Below are 20134 nucleotides of genomic sequence, written 5' to 3'. Positions count from 1 at the left end.
CGCTAAAGACTTTGACACTAACATACTGATCACTGATAATTGATTCGTCTGGTGAAGGAAGGTGCGACATTAAAGGATAAAAATGGCAGCGGCGGTGGCAGCGCCGAGGCGAGGCTTAATGCGAGCTGATGGGGCCGACACCGTCTGTCACGCGCCGTCTAATCACAAGAGAAGGGAAGATTCTTGAGACGTACCATCAAATCACTATCAGCCCTGGAACCACTCGGCGTCCTCAAAGGGGGAGCTTTGATCAGTGGCGTGGGCCCAAGGAAAGCGGAGGGTGTGCACGGGCCAAGGACGGAGGAGAGACGGAGGCAATGGATGAAAAGATAGACGAGGGATGTTGGGGCGGCCCTGAGATATCACATGACGGGGCAGAAGTAGTAGAGTGTATCAATGACCAGCACCCAGGGGTCACACTGCGTTATAAGTCACTGAGCTCATCTCGGGTGATAACTGTGTCCAGTCCAGTAACCCTGATATGCAGTGTCGATTTGATTTTATTTTAACAGCTGATGTTCATTCCCATCTAAAAAATAAAGCTCAAATAATTAGTTAATTGGAAGTTCATCACAATGAGAGCTCGACCTATGCATCAGTCAGTCGATTTATTGGGCGATATTCCCCCTATAACAGATATATCAGTATTGGTGTGTATGCTACATTAAAGTTATGAGTAGTGTTTTATGTATATTTAATCTTAATTCAAGTTTAATATGTACATAGCTACATATGTTTTTTTGCTCTATGTGTTATTTATTTATAGTTATTTATAATTATTGAATCCCAGTGAAGTTTACTGTTTCATTTCTCTTGTATTCCTAGTGTGTTGCCACTTTTTTGTTTGTTTTGTCTGTATGTGTCTGTACAGCTGTACTTGGGTACTGTTTGCCCCTCTAACCAACCCTTCCTTTCACAGCCCCCCCATCCCCCTCCCCCTCAAGAAGCTGGTGCTTCTTGTCAGGCAATCATTGAAAATAAAGCCTGTTCTTAATTGATTCGCCTGGTTAAATAAAGGTTTTATAATTTCAAACAAATAAGTTAATTGTTTAAACTGTAAAACTATCATGGCCTCTATAGCATACGTTTGTCACAAATGCTCGAAAACCACAATTCAGGGATCATTGCAAAATAAATGTGCTTTTATGTATATATTCTGTATATACACAATATATTGGCTGATATATCCAAAAATCCAATACCAGTCGGGCTCTAATCACATGATTATTTGAGTCATTTGTTAAGCACAAGCGGGACTTTTTTGACATGTTTCTACTTCTCAAATGTGGGTATATGCTTATTTTCTCCGTTTTAAATGAATGAATATTGAATCTCTTTGGGTTTTAGGCTGCTGGGTGGACAAAACAAGACTTCTAATACTACTTTAATGCTCTTTAGGAAATGAAAATAGGCTTTTTTTTTGCTATTTCCCGATTGAGAAAATAATTTGCAGATTGATTGATAATGAAAATAATCACCACACTGACACTATAGTGACTTCACAAACCGCAATGAACTAAACCCCTGCTCAACAGAGCGGAGAAAGGAGTCTGTTTTGACTTCTATTATTTTTCTTGTTAGCTGCTTATATGTTTGTAAACATGTTGAACTAATTTCCTGATTAACTCGCACTAAAATAATCATGAAATTAAAAAAAAAGAAAAAAAAGCAGGAGATTAAAATAAATGCAGTCTGCACAAGATGTTCAGGAGTTAATTTATTAACTGTGTTTGCTTCGCACTTCCAATGATTAAAATGGAGCACAACAGTCAGCTATTATTCTACTTACAATTAAGCTAATGTTGTTCTCATTATACTATAATAAAACGACTCCTATTGTGTTATAATAATCTGACATCTTTTTTTAATTGGTTGGCACCTGTGGGAAACACTCACAGGTCTAACAGAAGTCAATGTGAGCTTTCGTCATCTTTCAGAGCTAATGAAGTAGTTTTCAACCTGTCCTACCTGCGATTTGAACAGACCCCCCGTTTCTTAACATGGCATGACATGAAGCGCCACTTCTAGTAACCCTCACAGCTTTTGTTATTAACGTGTAATGGAGACACACGAGGTGAGTGTAGTAGCGGTGACTGGGGTGTGCCTATCTGCTGACTGAACTGATGAAGACGGAGGGCTCCCCGTAGCCTTACAGTCAGAGCGCTGATAAATTGGTCAGCCTCCACCCTTTTCTACCAACTGCAGGGTAAGTACGTGTATGTGTGTGTGTGTGTGTGTGTGTGTGTGTGTGTGTATCAAGCATGGCCACCTGCTAGACTGGAACTAACAATATTAAAGTGGCAGTGCGACAGTTTTTTGGTGAACACAGAGGAGAAGGAGCACCAAGGAGCAGGAAGGCCTCTATTATGTCACTGAATAGTCGATATAAAAAAAGAGCCGTTGGGACGATGTGAACTCCTCTGCAGCCCCAACAGGCTCACCTTTCCCAAATTAAAGGCTGCAGAGTAAAAACAAAAAACAAAATGGCATGAGAGAGACAGACAACCACACACATAAAACACCTCATGTTGAAAACGGCTGGTGGGAGATCAAAGATTTTTACAGAGGTAGACTACAGGGGTCGGATATCTAACAGAGAAGCAAGGGAGGAAATAGAAAAGGCATGGAAGAGGAGGGAGGGGGGAAAAAGGGAAAATGGTAAATCAGAAGGGGAAACGGGGAGGGAGCAGAGAAACCTGCAGGCTGAAGACAGAAGGGCGGAGAAGAGGAAGACCAGGATGACGACGAAGTGAGAAAATGCAAATGAGAGGCTGATGTGAAAAAGGAGAAAGAGAACGTGAGAGATTACTATAGGAACTGTTGGAAGGGGAATCTGAAGAGCAGAACAAAGCTGACAATGAGAAAAAGTGTGGCTAGGAGGAGGAGGAGGAGGAGGAGGAGGAGGAGGGGGGTGGGAGGTCGAGAGCACGGGAGGAAATGAGACATGATGAGCACGCATCACGTAGCCTTTTTTGCTGCTAAAATAGGCCGCGTGCTTTTTCTCATATGTCCTTCAAAAAACATAGCGCTGGCGGCTCCAGACATCACAGCACAATATGTTCCCGAGGAAGAAAAAGCACGAGCCGCCGAAAAATGAAAAGATGAAGAGAGAGTGGTAGCGACAAAGAAGAGGGAGAGGTATAATAAAAAAGGACCTCGAGTCGAGACGATTCCCCCCTGAGAGGCGGCCCGTGGCATCTGTCACAAGCCAGGGACCAGAGGGAGGATGAAGAAGAGGAAGAAGAAGAAGAAGAAGAAGAGGAGGCAGCACAGAGAGATAGAGAGAGAGAGAGAGCTCCAGCATGTCCTCCGCCAGCAGCTGGAGGCTAAACTTAAGCTCCGCCAGCAGCCACCAAGGGAGAATGGGGAGAGGCCTTAAGAAGGGGTCAACCACAGTCACAGTCGGCGACCAAAACAAAACACATGGGGACTCGCATCTGCATCATTAGCCGAGGAGCCCAGACTCTCCTGATTGTGTCTCTGCCCGCTCCCAAAACACATCCCTTTAGAAATGTGGCCACGGCGGTCCCCATGCACAAAAACATCCTCTGCACAATCGCCATACAGCGATGTCAGCCTCCTCTTCATGAATATTCATCGGCCTCATTAACACTCAAGTGGGGAAACGCAGCATATTGCATGAGACTCCCGTTACTTGGAGAGTTGAGGGAGAGAAGGGAGAGGGGGGAAAAAAGGAAAAAAGGAGAAGAAGAGATGGGACACATGGTGACTGATGGTTGAAGAAGCAAAAAAGGGGAAGAGAGGCCTAGGAAGAAGCAAAAGCCTTTTTCTTTTCATTGCCAGCTAACTTTCTTTCTTTCTTTTTTTTTGCTTTATGAATCTCAAGAGTGGAGGGAGGGGAAAAGGAGGGGATGCACTATATTGTTCCTGTCGCTTTTCCTTATGAAGCTCGACTAGGGCGGTGTGAAAGCAGCGTCAGCAGCACAGGACTGCACAGCGGGGAGCGCAGGCTGGGAATTACAGACCATTTTACCCTGCAAATCCTCCAGCAATAACAGCTTTAAAGCAATTTCTCTGCTAATGTCTGGCTGTTCACAATAACCGCCACACTGTAGGGGATACGTGTGAATACACCTCAAACCTGAACTGTGCAACTCTACAGACATTCATGCAAACCTCCGAGTCCTTGTTCAAAGTAAGAAAACACGGCCGCACACACGCCCGCTCGCAGACGTACAAAGCCGAGCTGTCTGGTATGCAGACGCTGCTGTCAGTCCAATCTTTCTCTCTGAGCCACTTGCCAACAGACACACAAGCGGACAGATACCACCACACACAGAGAGAGGATTATTTTCTCTTTATGTTGTAATGCCAGTGAATCTCTTAACAGGAACTGCCAACAGGGGAAATCTCCCATCCTGTAGCCTTGTCCTCAGAGAGTCTCTGGAAACTGTAGAAACAGCAGACTCTATTTCCTTTTTTCCTCTGTGGCTTTGATGACAGAAACAGTCAGCCGCTCTGGGTGGGGGGGGCGAGGGGGTAGAGGGGGTAGAGGAGGAGATGAGACGGAAGTTGGGCGGTGGCCAAAATTTCATCCATCGCCAGAGTCACTCGGGGTCCTTTTTAAAAAAGGTCACTGATTGGCCGGGACAAAAGCAGGAGTAACATAATTGGACGAGGTCTTTGGAAATCAATACCGCTGCTTACATGAGCTGATTCATATTCCTCCGTCAACACGAGACTTCTTACTCCCAAAAAACAAAACAAACAAAAAAAAAAACCTTTCAATTTCAGAACGGTATGAACTATCGATTTCACACACAGCCACTATTCTTTACTCTCCTTCCTCCTCTTCCTCCTCCTCCTCCTCCTCCTGTCCTCGCTCTTTTCCAATCTCCTTCCTTTGACATGCAACTCCCCCTCCCACTTTCTGTAAAAAAAAAAGGGGAAACATGAGTGGGGGGGTTTTTTTATGTTCTGCTAGGTGCTAGTGGAGGGTGTGTGTGAGGGCAGTTGGGTGGTCCTTACCTGTGAACTTCTCTATTTTATATGCTTATAGCCTTTTCAAGTGCTTCATCTCGCTTGCTTTGGAACGAGTATGATCCAACGGTAACATGAATCACCAGGGCGACTACAGCAAGTATCTGTCAAATATTCAACAAAGAAGACGGTGAAAACTGCAGCTACTTACTTCTCTTTTTGGATGTACTACAAATGTTATAGTGGACAGTAGGGCTGGGTGATATGGGCAGAATCTAATATCACGATATCACGATAATACCTCAATATCGATATATATCGGTGCTTTCACAAAACATGCACACAATGAGATTTTTGATAAATAATCATCAGTAATGTTGATATAATGACTAAGTGGATAACATTTATTCCATTTGATGATATTACTATATTCCATATCTAAGACGACATCTATAAAATATCACAATACTTATATATCATCGATTTATTTCCCAGCTCTACTGGACACTGTAGTTTCCATCATTTCCCTCAACACTTCTAGCTGAACTGGGCCCCTCTTCACTTTTGAGCATGACATCTCTTTACCTCAAAATAACAACCTTCTCAAATGCCAAAATTCAATGATATTTCAGCCATGACAGAGCTGGATCTGGTAATCAAACCATTACGATGGGTCACCGTTTTCCCGCACTAAATGCCAAATAATATCAGCAGAAATTGGATCTGACTTTTTGGGGCGGTGACACTTTTAACCGACTGTGTTTGTCGTTAATTCATATTCAGATGGCTTCCCCAGGTCACAAGTTGTGCTGCTGAGCAGGCTGGCAGAGACCTGGGACCTGACCAGTTCAAATCGCAGGTCCAAACTCAGCATGCATGCATGATTTAAATACATCTAAATGGCAGATGGTGAGAGAGCCGGTTCGTGTCTGGCTCCGAGACGGGAGCGGTGATGTAGGAGAAGAAGCGGGAGGATGAGGCTGCGTATTAGAGTGAGGAATGACTTGGCTCGTCTTTAAGATTACTTTTCCTCTTAAAACATTCACTTCATCTGTGTCACTCCTGCTCCCAACTTGTTATTGAAAAAATAGGCCCGTGCGGGAACGCTGGAAAAACCCATTCAATGCCGACACTGTCTGCATCAGTCACACGCTGACACACACATACACACAGTAAATACATTTCATCCTCCATATCCGAAACAGCCAATAGCACTGGCAGGCATTTGCGACCCCAATCCATATTTCAATTTCCCTCCTCTCATGCAAACTAATTCAATACTTGTTGCCTTCCCTCACAAGCGATCAGCAATGTGAGAAACGAGCTTCTTCTCATGCTGCATCCATAAAAGGGCCAATCAGAGACATTTTTGAGTGGGCCTCTGCCTATACCAATTATATCTTAGTAGGGGCTGAACACGGCAGCTTCTGAGCATCTGAGGATGGAAAATCAGTACTTCACCACACTGCAAAAAAAAAAAAATACAGATCATTTCTTCCTCCACATGTTCTGTACTCGGTGTGCATTCAGCCCACCTTTAGCTTTATTTAAAGCTCACATTTTATATCACATGCTGTCAGTGCTTATATTAAGAACTGCTCACTACTCATACTTTCAAACCAATTAAATTAGATTTAAGCTCACAGTAAGATGTCAGTCGAACGAGCACTTTAAATATGACATACTCTCATTTCAGATTTGACCTTTAAAGTGGAAATCAGCTTGAAACAAATATTTGCACGTGCATCTTTTCTTTTCTTTTTTTTTCTTTTCCCCCCATCAGCTCATATTTGTGAACTTGTTAAACTCAATCACGAAACCAGAAACAGAAAAGCCAAAGCTGTGAGCTGTGATGCCACTGGCCAACACTTTTCTGGAGATCATCCACTAACAACTGACAGAGAGCCAGCTCAGGAGACAGCCTGGCCACAGCGACCAGCTCATGCTTTTGGGAGGTGAAAATAAATCACGTACATCCTCTATAATCAGGCTCATTAGCGAGTAAAAAAAAGCTCAGTCGAACTTGTTTTATTTACAGAGTCTGCAGTCGATTTCTGACCACCGGACGACCCCTCTCCTTATTTTCTTTCCAAAGCGCTGACTACTACTTGATGCACTAACTACTGTAACATTTCACACTCTGCCTCTTCCCTGCAGCACCACCAAATGATAATGTGAGAGTAAACAAATAAATGAGCTATGTGGAGCTATGCAGAAACAGTCAGTAAAAATTCAACATACTTTATGGTGTTGAGTGTATTACTAATGCTTATTAGAGCTGCATCCATTACTTATTAATCCATAAATCAATCAACAGAAAATGTATCGCCAACTATTCTGATAATCAATGAATCCTCGAGTCACTTTTAAATAAAAACGCCAAAATTTTCCGGTTGTAGATTCTAATATGTGAATATGTTCAGGTTTCTTCGCTCCTTTGTGATAACAGGCTGAATATATATTTGGTAAGACTGCAACTAACGATTATTTTCATTGTCAATAAACGGTAATTTTCTAGCGATTGAGCAATCAAGTAATCAATTAATTGACTAATTGTTGCAGTTATAGCCCTTTGAGTTGTAGACTGTTGGTTGGGACAAAAAAAAAAGATATTTAAGATCTCATCTTTGGACATATTCTTTTAGACACCAGAAAATATTCACATTTGAGAAGCTGGAATCAGAGAATTTGGACTATTTTTATTTAAATAATGACTCAAATCAATTATGAATAGGCCTATAGTCAGTGGCTAATTTTCTATTGATCGATGCAACTTTAGTTCTCTGAGTGGTGGATTGTTGGTTGGGACAAAACAAGACATTTAAAGTTGCATCCTTGGGCAGCAGTGATCAACATTTTTCACCACTTTCTGATATTTTATCGTTCAATTGACTAATCGATTAATCAGGAAAATAATCATCAGACAGATTCATCAATAATGAAAATAAATGCTTTTGCAGCCTTTACATTAACCATCCTTCAATTTACTATCAATGCACTCTGCACTGGACACTAAACACAAGCCTTTATGCAGGGCTGCAACAAACCATAATCAATTAACTATATTCTTTATTAATCCATTCATCAATAAATAGTACAAAAATGCCTGTTACAATTTCCCAAAGTCCAAAATGATGTCTTCAAATATCTCGTTCCTCCATCAGAAACGCTAAAGCCAAAGAATTTCTGTCATTTTAAAGTGACTAAAACAACAATTTGATTATTTTTTCAATAAACTAATCCATCAATCGACTAATCATTGCAGCTCTACATTTATCTAACCAAGTACACACACTAGCAGAAACATGAGTAGTAAATACTGGCTCTGAAGAAGGAGGCCCTGATGCACTTTTTACCTCACAACTCTTTGCTCACAAGAAGGGAAAAGCAGGCAGGTAATAGCGACAAATTCAGAGGCTTAAACGGCGACAGCTTTACGATGCCTGAGTGGCCTCTATGACTCCATTCCTGTCAGATTCTATTAGCTTGGCCTCCACCGTGTGTTTCGATTGGCTCCTGGCCTATTCCCAGCAGTTAGAGAAACACCTCCTGTAAATAAACCCGGTGGCTGCATCTTGTGGTGTATGGAGAAAGAGAGAGAGATGGCGGTGGGGGGTGGGGCTGGGGGGGCAGTTCTGGGCAGCTGGGTGCATCTGTGTATAAAGAACATCTGACAGAGTGGTTGAATAGTTTAATATACAGGGCAGGCGCCAAGGTAAATGGACACAGTCGACTTAGAGGGAGATTTCAATGCACATCGCTGCTACGGCCGAAATATACCAGGCGCGGAGGCGGAGGTGGCGCCGCACGTCTGTCGCAGCAGAGCTTGTCTATTATAAACAACTGAAGCTCCTACACTCAACTACCGCCGATGCTCACCTCTATTTTTATGTGGCTGGGGGTTTTTTCTCTAAGTGAAGCTATGCGGCCTTGCAACAGGTAAAAACTAGAGCCCAACCAATACTAGATTTTGGGTCCAATGTCAATAGCACAGAATATAATATATGGTTATCAAACAACAGGCCATGATATTTTACAGGTTAACAATAAAAACTGCACTGAAACAGTAAACTTCACTGGGAATTAAATAATAAGGCAAGGCAGCTTTATTTAGAGCATTTCATACCTAGGGTCAACTCAATGTGCTTTACATGAAAACACAACTAGATATATATTATACTTGATTAGATATACTGTATAACTTAAATATATATATATATATATATATATATATATATATATGTATAGCGGTGCATATTGGACAACATAAAAACTGATACAGATATATTTGTGATAGGTCATTACCGGCTGACCAATAGATAGATGGATAGATAGATAGATAGATAGATAGATAGATAGATAGATAGATAGATAACTTTACTAATCCCTAGAGGGAGATTACATTGTAATAGCAGTTAAAATTTTCAAATATGACAGTGATACAGTGAAATATAATAAGACGACAGAGAAACATAAAGTGCATAGCAGAGGTTCAGAGTTCACGGTTTCAGTATATTAGAGTTTGAATAAATAATGAGCTAAGTTTGAATATTTGTAAATAAATAGATAGATAAGGTGCAGAGTGACTGACCTCTCCACATAATGAATACAGTAAAATGGTATAATTATATGATGTAATTAGTAAAATACTCCACACTGCGTCAACTGGTGTATTTCGAGGCGAGCACTTTTCTATCAAGACAAGTGGTCTCTTTCAACCACACACACACACGCACACACACACACACACACACACACACACACACACACACACACACACTCACACACTCACACACACACTCCTATAAACAAAAGAAAAGTGTGTCTCTCAGCCAGCTGCCAGGTGTCTGAGGAAAGGCCACCTGTCTAATAACTGGTGTTGATGCGCATAGCTCAGCAATATGAAACAAAAGCATCTGGCCTGTCCCCTCCACACTGATCTCGTTAACAGTGAATCAATGTTCCTCTTAGGCAGAATTTATTCGGGATTATCGCACAAATAAGTTGGCACTCACCGAAAAAAAAAGAAAAATCTATTTTAAAGGAACTGAAACTCAAGAGACTCTCAGCAATCAGATGTTTCCATTATTTTTTGTAAAGGAGTGTTTCACAAAGTGTCAAAATCTATTCTTTATTGTCCACCAATAACAGAGAATCATTTGAACTGTTTTAAAACCAAGTCACTCCCTGCATATACCCCCGAGAGTAAAACAAAACGGATTAGTACATTCTACTAACAATTATTAAAATGCAATGCTTGACATGCTGCAGCTTAATTAGTTTTTTTTATGGCTTTGAAATGGCCTTGGAAAAAAAAAAAAAAAAAAAAGAGTTTAAATTACAACATTTGCTTGTACAGATAATAACTGGACTGTAGTGCAGCCTGCTAAGAAGAAGAAGAAGAAGAAGAAGAAGAAGAAGAAGAAGAAGAAGAAGAAGAAGAAGAAGAAGGGCTTTGCACAATCAGCAAGGTGTTACTTTGAATTTTAAACTAAAACCTACAACCACATATGAATTTTTGGTCAATTTGCAACTTTTTTTGATAAATCTGGTTGAAGATTTGAAGTTTTTCTGTGTCGTGCATGAAAGTAAAATTCATTTCTTTGGATTTTTGACTGTTGATTGGACAAAACAAGACATTTGAATACATAACCTTGGGCTCAAAGAAACTATAACAGACATTTCATAAACAAAATGATTAATTCATTAACTGAGAAAATAATCAGCAGTTAGTTCAGGCTCTGCTCTGACATTTTTCTGTGCTGTTTTTTCATCTATTTTTTGCAGATAATCAACTTTTCTACAAGTATCAATACATTTTTACATTAGTCATACTGTTATTACTGCTTTTCATCAGTTCAGCTCTGTCCCACTGCTGATACTGTGCACAGAGGTGACCCCGACTCTATGAATGGTTTTTTGTATTGTTCAACCTCCCACAGTAGCTCACACTCTTTCCCCAGAGATATGACACCCCGTGCCCCACCAAGCCCCACACATTTCATAGTCAGGGGTAAAGTTATCTAAATGTAACCCCTCCATCACCTGCACGCGGACTAACAACATACCTCTGACCTCTACACCTGGCTTTGTGGGTGGTGGTCCAACATGGTGGCAGCCCCACGTGTTACTTCTTTAGGCACAACAACCAGGAAAGGTTTTCCCAGATTCCTACAGCCTCTGATTTACTTTGGTCTTCAGAGATCACTCTTAACCCTCCTGTTGTCCCCAGGTCAAGGAAGGACAGAAGGAAGGAAGGAAAGGAGTAAGGAGGAAAAGAGGAAGGAAGTAAGGAGAGAAGGAAGGGAGGAAGGAAAGGAGTAAGGAGGGAGGGAGGGAGGAAGGACATAAGGAAGGAAGGTACCAAGGAAAGATGCAAGGAAGGAAAGGAGGAAGGACGAAAAGAGGAAGGAATTTAGGAGAGAAGGAAGGGAGGAAGGAAAAAAGGAAGGAAGGAAGGAAGGACGGAAGGAAGGAAGGAAGGAAGGAAGGAAGGAAAGGGGTACGGAGGGAGGGAGGAAAGGAGGAAGGAAGGAAGGAAGCAAGGAAGTATGAAAGGAGGAGGGAGCAAAGAAAGAGGAAAGGGGGGGAAGAAGGAAGGAAAAATTAAAGAAAGAGGGAAGGAGGGGAAGAAGGAAGGAAAAATTAAAGAAAGAGGGAAGAAGGAAGGAAAGAAGGAACAGTCAAAAGAGACGGGGTCAATTTGACCCGGGAGGATGACACAAAGGTTAAGACACTTTCAGCAGTTTCTGACCAACATTGAATTAGTTTTCCTGTGTGCATATATGGCAGTAAAAGCACTTTTTTTGTTCAACTTTATCCAAAACCTATATTAGGGAGTTATTAGCGGGGCAATAATACAAAATATAAACAAAAACACAATTGTTTTTTGCTGTGACCCCTCAAACATAGTCATCAAACACTTGGCAGGATATGTTACAGCTTAATAAACTTTATAGTATGAAATGAGGTTGGTGCACTGAAACTAAACTTCACTGGGAGTATAGTAACACTCCCGATACTCGATGATATTAGATTGTGGTTGTTCTGCAGAGCAACGCTTCTATAACATCAACTGTTTGCTTTTCAACTGTGAAATTAGTTTGGTTTTACTGTTTTAATGCAAATATCCATTTTAAACGAGTCCAAATGGACTGATGCTACTTTTTAATGCAGCTTTGCACACCTGCCCTTGTTTATTTATGGACTTGTTTGTGTTTTAATGTAATTTTATGTGAGTTTTTTAGTAGTACATGTTTTTGTATTGTCTGTGAGCCCCTAACCTATTCAGTGCACCAAAACAGTAAACTTCACTGTAAATGTAATAACTATAAATACACAGAGAACAAAAAAACATGTATATATTACACTTGAATTAAGAAAAAGAATCATATATGAAGTTAAAAACAAAGAAAAATTGGCACAAATCAGACAAATATATGCCCATATCAATATATTTGTGATAGGCCGACCAGTCTATAGTCCAGAGGTGTCAAACTCATTTTCATTCAAGGGCCACATACAGCCCAATTTGATCTCATGTGGGCCAGACCACTAAAAGGAAGGAAGGACAGAAGGAAAAGAGGGAGAAGGAAGAAAATACAGGAAGGAAAGATGGAAGGAAGAAAGGGAGGAAGAAAAGACGGAAGGAAGGAAGAAAGGGAGCAAGGACAGATGGAAGGAGGAGAAGAGAAGACAAGAAGGAAGGAAGGAAGGAAGGGAAGATCGGAAGGAAGGAAGGAAGGAAGGAAGGGAAGAAGGACAGATGGAAGGAAGAAAGGAAAAGAAGATCGGAAGGAAGGAATGAAGGAAGAAAGGTAGGAAGGACAGATGGAAGGAAGGAAAAGAGGAAGAAGGAAACTGGGCCGGATTGGACCTCTCGGCGGGCCGGTTCTGGCCCACGGGCCGCATGTTTGCCACCCCTACTGTAGTCTGATACAGTTTGCAGTATTTCTTGTTTATTAGACCAGAGTAGTGCAGAGTATCTTCACTGAAGTGCAGGCAGCTGTGACTGAAGCACTTGATGACAGTTTAGTACAAAAAACTTTATAAGATTAACTCAAATCCTCCAAAAAAACAATGTAAGCTTGAGAAGGAAGCGAGGACAGTACATTTCATCACACGTCACCAGTCACTAAACACGTCTTCACCAACAACTACGTCAGGAATGTGTGTGGTGACAGTAAATAAGAGGATTGCAAAGCCAGCCAACGAGCCATCTTTGACATTCAAATATTCTCACCCATGGACAGTTATGAATCAAACAAGACTCCCATTCAGAGCGTCTCTGAACGCCCACACACCTCCTCACACATGCATACACTTCCAGCACAGCTGAGCGGACAAAAAGCAACAGAATTTTTTAGCACTTTAACACCTCGATTCATACAGCTACTACTGCACAAACAAGCATCTACTCACTATCGCTTCCTCATAATAAAATAATACAATAAGTTTATAAAGAAATGAGCTTTTTGTTTTATTTTTGCAACTTATTCCAACAACTTATACAATTGACTGAGTTGTGAGTTTGTATTCTCTGTACATATTTTATTGCATTCATTTGTTTTTGTTAACTGATTTGTCGATTGGTTTTTTTGTAGCCATGCACCAATTGGTATTGATCTACGATACTGACCTTGCATTGGCCGAGAGGCTATAAATCCAATCTTTATCAGCGTCATTATAAAAGTCAGAAGTTACATTCATTCAGTGTAAATGGACCGCCAGCTCAGCTTTTATTGCAGCAGCAATCCAAGATCCAAGATTCAAACACTTTACACCCCCCCCCCCCCCCCCCCCCCAGAGGCAATTTGCTTTACAGACAGCAGTCCAACAAACACATTACATCATACACAACACAGCACAAGATCATTAAAGTAACCATATGTAGATATTAAGGATATAATAGTGTGTATTGCATGTTCAGGACATTATAACTGTATCATTTGAGGTTGAAAAGCACAATAATACTCCTAATAAAATATATTTCTTTCTCTGCTAGAATAAATAACCTAACATTACTCTTTTGTTGATACTTAAAGCACTTTTACAGCAGTGGATGAAGTACTCAGAACCTTTGTTTAAGTAAAAGTACCAGTACAGCAGTGTAAGAAGGAGAAGGTGGAGCTAATTTCAACAACTAAAGTTAGTTCAGTCCAGTGGTTCTCAACCTAGGGGTGGGGCCCCTCCAAAGGGTCAGCAGATAAATGTGAGGAGGAAAGAAGAAAAAACAAAGTTCTGATACACAAATGTGTTTTCAGTTTTTGGACTTTTCCTCTAATCTTTGATTTTTGCTGAAATATTGGATCATTTGAACATTTATTGAAATGAAACCATGTGAGAAGTTTAGAGGGAAAAATCACTATTTGGTGGAGCTGTTAACAACTCATAGACATCTGAAATGTGAGCTGACTACACACTGCTTTTTGTAAAGACATCAAAAGACAAAAAAAGTTGTTAACCACTGGTTTCATCTTTAACAATGTGTTCTACTCTAAAAGCTTGTTATATTATCCACAGTGTTGGGGACTGTTGGGGTTACTTATGAAAATGAGGATGATTACAGAGGGGGTTACGTCTGAAGTCAGACCTTTAAGATTTTGCTCAGGAGGGTTTTTTCCTCATGTTTTTCATATTTTATATTAATATTTTAATATGTAACTGAATTTCATTTAATGCTGTGTTTTGGCTTAAATGGTGTCACAGTACCAATTAAGCCCATGCCAGACTTTTGAGAAAAGTAATCAAATGGCATAAGTTACATAACTTTAAGTAACTGAAATAGTTGCATTACTTACAACATTTTAAATAGGGTAAATAGTCATCTGTAACTTATTACATTTCCAAAGTAACCTTCCCAAACCTGGTTATCCATTGTCACCAAGTAACTAAAGCTGTCAAATAAATGTAGTGGAGTAGAAACTACATTAATTCCCTCTGAAATGTAGTGGAGTGGAAGTATAAAGTAGCATCAAATGGACAAAGCACAAGTAACTTTAAATAGGACTTATACAGCACTTCAGTGAAAAATACTTTATATAATTTCCACCTTTGATACTTTATAACTACTTTCATGTTGCAGAAGTATCATTCGGACCTCACTCTGCATTGCAGCAGCCTCTCTGGTGGACTACTCGCCTGTTTCTTGCAGGGTGCAACCTGCAGCTGTCCTGCACTGCGCAGGAAGATGCAACAGAGGGGAGAAACCGGGATCACTATTTGGCAGGATACTGGAGGCTGAGCCGGAGGATACGGTATTGCATGAGTTCTTAACGCGGGCGCACTATTTGGCATGTCGCTGATGAACATTTTCACACGAATAAATGTAACCTCGACATCTATATCCACCCAGACGACCTTAGTGTGGTACAGAAAAATAACTTAAAGCAGCTGATAAGTCTTCATCCCCACCAACATTAATCCTGCACCGCTGAAAAAAGCCAGCTAAAGGCTAATATTTGAAGCTCTGTAAAAAGTGTGTCCCGCGTCAAATCACGTCCAAACTTTACACGGATTTCACGTCAGGGGAAGATATGACAAGACGCCATCGCTATGTGAAAGGAGAGCTCGTTTAAAAGCGTAAAAACTCACCTTTGTGTCGCTATTCCTCGTAAAGGATGAAGGATTTTTGACAGGCGCTGTCACCGCACTTCCGGGTTCGGTTGTGACGTGAGCAGACGCACAATAAGCGTCTGGCCATGCTGAGAGTGTTTTGGTTTGGCTGCATGTTAGAAATGCATTTATTACTGTTTTTAAATGCCTGTAAAAGTTATGTGAGAGAGGTGCACATCTGGAATAAAAGAAACAAGTGCTGGACCAAAAAAAATCTGTAAAAGCAGAAAATGTCATTAAATTATAGCTATCCTCATTGGGAGCTACACATATATTTATTACTGTCTTTATTTCTGTTTTTAAATGCCTGAAAGGGTTATGTGAGAGAGGCACATATCTGGATTATTATTATTATATTATTATACCTACAGTACATGCTTTGGGAGCTACAGTGTGCAGACTTTTTATGTCTCTAAATGCCTGTCATCTAACCCAGGACACTTAATGTCAGTGGAAACCTAACTGTTATTAGTGTGGGCTAGTTTAATTGCTAGATTACTAAGATTGTAATAGCCTATTAAGACAGAAAAGAGAGACCTTTATTGATCTCTTGAGTTCTTTCGGCATTGCAGGGAAGCAGAGAGCTGTGTTTTTAAAAGTATTCAGATCCTTTGCCAGACTAAAACTATCAATACCACACAATAAAAATACTCTATTATAATTTAAAATCATGCATTCAAAATCTTACTCAAGTACAAGTAAGTGTTGAAAACATTTACTGAAAGTATGAAATGTGTGCAGCAGAATGCTCCCTATTATATTATTTTATGGATTGATTTTTATTATGCACTATTGTTGTACCTGCTGGTGGTGAAACTAAGTGTATATATGGATTTAAGGAAGTGTGCAGCTTTGCAATGCATATTCATATATGTGAAATTCAATATGTAAAGTAAATTACAGTAGTGAAATAAATGCACTAAAGAAAATAGTATGATATTATAATCTCAAATGCATCAGAGTAGAAGTAAGCAGAGCAGAAAAGGGAAGCAAAATACAAATCCTTCATAACTATGCTTAAATGCAATGCTTGAATGAATGCACTTGGTTATATTTCACCTCTGACAAAGCGGTGGAAAGAAACAGGACATATAAGTAGAAGAGATGTATACATACAGTCCATTACCCTAAACCAATATACATACATTTAATGCATGTGCAATGTCAGTAGTGCAATTCACAAAGTGATGAGTAATCCCAAGAGTTAGTAGACTAATGACAGATAGAAGTGGCTCATATGCATCAACAATGGACTAATGGCACACCAAAAACACACTATGCTGGACTGAAAAATCCTCCTTCATCCGAGGCAAAACAGGTCGACACCACATACCTTAAAGTCATTATAAACCATGAACTCTGTTTTCCACATCATCTGTAAACTCAAGGCACTCTGTTGCTCTCCTTACAAAAGCACAATTCATCCCATACTGCTGTTCTGTGCAGTATGAAAAAAACAGACTTAACATTGCCACACACACAATACAGCCTCCAAAGTTATTAGACTCTCCATACCTGACCTCCTAAACCTCAGCAACACAACCATCCAACAAAGCAAATGACATAAATCACCCTCTTCAGTCTGGCAGGAGTTTCTGCCATAACAGTCCTAAAGAAACACCCAGAAGAACACTATGCATAAAGATGTGTGTAGAAATGTGGGCGTGTAAGGGCATTCATGTAGATATGACAATATGTCCATGTTATCTATGCATGTATCTGCTTTTTTTCATATTAAATGAACACATGCATGCAGTGAAAACAAATTTCTATTTTTATGTATCTGTCTAATTATTCTATTCTATATACAGACAATGCTGCTCTTGGTTTATTGTAATTGAAGCCTTGTTTTTGGTCATAAAACTATGTTAACATGTGCAAAGTTTGACATTTTTATTATATAAAAGACATAATGTAGTTTGATATCCACCCATATCTCCAAAATTAATTATTTGTGCTCATTACAGCATTCTGTACCTATTTCCTTTAGAGCTGTGTGCATGGTGGCTTTCAGCACATGTCACCAAGCACACAGTTACTTTCTGTCAACAGTGTAATTGCCTGACTTCATCGACAGAATTCTGGTCAATATAAGCATAAATTTGACAAGTTTTCAGAGCGAAGCCTATTAAAATGCAGGGACTGTGCCATACAAGTGGGTCATCGCAGCAGGATGTCGAGGCAGGGAAGTCAACAGGAAATAATGCAACAAGCAATTAAAAATCTACTGAGAATAATGCAAAAGTATAAATCAGGGTACAGCGTCTTTGTGCACATTTGCAGATTTACCGGTTTGATGATATGACATGAAAAGATGTGCTATAATGTGATTATGATCTTGATGCCCGCAGTTAAATTGGCTATGAAAAGAGTGCTGTGCCTGCTTGTTTATGTTGCAGATGTGAGTAGGCAGTGTTGCAGATATTAAGTCACCACATGTGGGTAGCTGCCCATGTATAGTATCTTGGCAATTTCGCAAATGTTATATGAAATATCGTAACGTGATTTTCTCTTTTGAAGATTTAAATCATCATCCATCCAACTTCAACAAAAGCACTTGGGATGTAGTACGAATTTGCTGTGATGCTCGTCCAAAAGGTTGTCTGGTGGGATATTTAGTTTAAGGCAAAGCAAATTAGACAGATAAACAAAAAAAAAATGAAGAGGAATCTGGCACTGGAATAAAGGAGAAAAAGAGAAAAAGTTGTTATGACACCTGGATTGTTTTCTTCTCAGGAATGCTTTATCTCATGAGGAACACAATGCTGCAGGGATGATATATTCATAAGATCTTTTCACAGGTGGAATTTGCTCCTCTGTTGTGCGAAACAGTCCTTGTTCCCACCATTTTAAATCATACGCATCTGTGTTGACATTCTGTATTGTTATTGTGGATACTGTGAAACACTATCCAAACATATTCTGCTTGTTGCTCGATGTATAGTGCATCCCTACATGATTCATAACGTGGAATTTTCCCAGCCGGTGGGATGTTTCAGTACATGAAATTGTATTACTGTGTGACAATCCGGGCTCACTCCACAGGTCTGGCACAGTGTTCAGCCGTGGCTCAGCTCTGGAGTTTAATGCAATTATAAATAAATAAGCATGTGGTCGGGAAGAAGACAGGGCCCTATGGGGACAAGCTCAGAGAAAATAGAGGAAGTTTAATTAAAGCTGCAAACCGCACTCCCACACACACAAAGGCACATGCAATAATATAAGCAAAATAATACACTTACGTGTGTTTGCCTATGTGCACCTCACTTGCCATTATGCATGCTTGCATGCACATGAGTGTTTATAGTGACAACTATACAAAGAGGGAGAATGTGTGTATGCGTGCACGGCGGGCGTGAGTGTGTCTACATGCAAATGGTGTGCTGATGTGCCTGCAATCACGTGTGGCAAAGTAGGCAAAGCAATATAAGCGTGTGTAGAGTAATTGTATTTAGATATGGTGCTCTAAATTTTTTTATCACACAGGTTTTCGTGTGTTTCCTGCCTGACTACAGAGAGGAAGTTGGTTTGTCTGTTGCAGTGTTTCACCTCCAGTAACCCGGTTATCGCACTCTGTACACAGCCACGGTGAAATGATTTGGTGTATGCAGCTATGTTTTTGTTATATTATTTCCTGCAAAATGATTGAACTTCTAGTATCCTTGTAATTACCTAAGGGGTGCAGGCAAAAGGCACAGCTAGTAAAAGGCTGATGAGGGAGTATTGAATTTGCACTTCAATTAGAGTGCTTATAAAGTGTGGATTACACAAGGACTCCAGGGCCACAGCTCTCACTCAATTACCACAGTGCACTATGGGAGAAAGGATGGACAGTGAAGGCGACAGGGTAAAAGAGCAAGGTGGCAGAAAAAAGGCACAAGGAGAAAAAGTAAGAGACTGTTACTGCGGCCAGAGCTGTGTATTTATTTAAGCATGGGTAGAGAAAAGGATTAAATGCGGAGAAACAACTTGAGGGAGATCCATCCATGTGTGACTCGGGTCTCTCGCTCCAGCTTCTGGCCTCAGATTCAACAAGGACATCAGAAAACATGAAGCCATCTGAGTTACTAAACTTCCTGTCCACAGAGTAGCTATACACTGATTGAGAATGCCTGCAGTTGCATTCATTTCCATTCTCTGTGTTGTTTAAACAGTCTCCTTCATATTGAAATGGGTATACAGAGAAAACTGTTCAAAAGGACCCAAAAAAAAAAGCAACCTCAACAATGTGTCTGAGTCCCTGAGTAAATTCTCAAATGGATTATTGAGCCAATGAGTGAAAATCACCGGCCATTTAGAGTGGATTTGTCTGCGAGGCAGCGATAAACGACAGCTCGCCTTTCTATGGCTTAGCTCCTTGATTCTAAGGAGGAGATGCTTGAAGGACATGCTTTTAGAATAAACAGGCCAATGGCAGTGAAGAAAAAAGGAGAAAAAAAATCAATTTGACTGCTTGGCTGTACTTATAAAGACAATATGGGATGATATGAACGTGAATAATTAATTGTTACAGACCCCTTAAGAGGGTGGTGTTTAATTACTGGTTGTGATGTTTGCAATGAGGCGCCAAGAGATTTCA

Source organism: Scomber japonicus, chromosome 18 (assembly GCF_027409825.1).
Source record: "Scomber japonicus isolate fScoJap1 chromosome 18, fScoJap1.pri, whole genome shotgun sequence".
Taxonomy (NCBI): domain Eukaryota; kingdom Metazoa; phylum Chordata; class Actinopteri; order Scombriformes; family Scombridae; genus Scomber; species Scomber japonicus.
Note: the sequence above shows the minus strand (reverse complement) of the source record.